This window comes from Triticum aestivum, unplaced genomic scaffold (assembly GCF_018294505.1).
Source record: "Triticum aestivum cultivar Chinese Spring unplaced genomic scaffold, IWGSC CS RefSeq v2.1 scaffold156482, whole genome shotgun sequence".
NCBI classification, from domain to species: domain Eukaryota; kingdom Viridiplantae; phylum Streptophyta; class Magnoliopsida; order Poales; family Poaceae; genus Triticum; species Triticum aestivum.
This window is the reverse complement of record NW_025305868.1, coordinates 1-765: the sequence shown is the minus strand read 5'-3', so window position 1 is coordinate 765 and position 765 is coordinate 1. Positions and strand designations below refer to the sequence as shown.

At 50.7% G+C, this 765-nt stretch overlaps 1 non-coding gene across 1 annotated transcript; it reads left to right on the top strand.

Moving 5' to 3' along the window:
- The first annotated feature begins 340 nt into the window (after positions 1–340).
- Positions 341–459, top strand: LOC123179548 (5S ribosomal RNA). The gene has a single exon (XR_006490446.1). It is a non-coding gene; the product is annotated as a 5S ribosomal RNA (ribosomal RNA).
- Positions 460–765: the final 306 nt, after the last annotated feature.

Below are 765 nucleotides of genomic sequence, written 5' to 3'. Positions count from 1 at the left end.
GGATGGGTGACCTCCTGGGAAGTCCTCGTGTTGCATTCCCTTTTTAATTTTTTTGCACCGCGTGCAAAACAAAACGCACGAGCGCGACGTATGTTTAGCACGTTTTATTATTTTGCACGTTTACGGTAAGTTTTAGCTCGCTGCTCATTATTCACGTGTCTAGCGGCGGCAAGCGTGTTCTGAAAGGGGTCGAAACCATGGTAAATAGGCACTGGTGCAGTTGAACCGTGGTAAAACTCGTCTTCGTAGTTGAGCGGGAGCGGCCAAAGGAATGTGCAATCGTGTGTGTAGTGGAGCTGGGAGGGGCAAGCATAAGGGACGAAGACGGGGGTAACATGTCGGATGCGGTCATACCAGCACTAAAGCACCGGATCCCATCAGAACTCCGAAGTTAAGCGTGCTTGGGCGAGAGTAGTACTGGGATGGGTGACCTCTTGGGAAGTCCTCGTGTTGCGTTCCCTTTTTAATTTTTTTGCACCGCGTGCAAAACAAAACGCACGAGCGCGACGTATGTTTAGCACGTTTTATTATTTTGCACGTTTACGGTAAGTTTTAGCTCGCTGCTCATTATTCACGCGTCTAGCGGCGGCAAGCGTGTTCTGAAAGGGGTCGAAACCATGGTAAATAGGCACTGGTGCAGTTGAACCGTGGTAAAACTCGTCTCCGTAGTTGAGCGGGAGCGGCCAAAGGAATGTGCAATCGTGTGTGTAGTGGAGCTGGGAGGGGCAAGCATAAGGGACGAAGACGGGGGTAACATGTCGGATG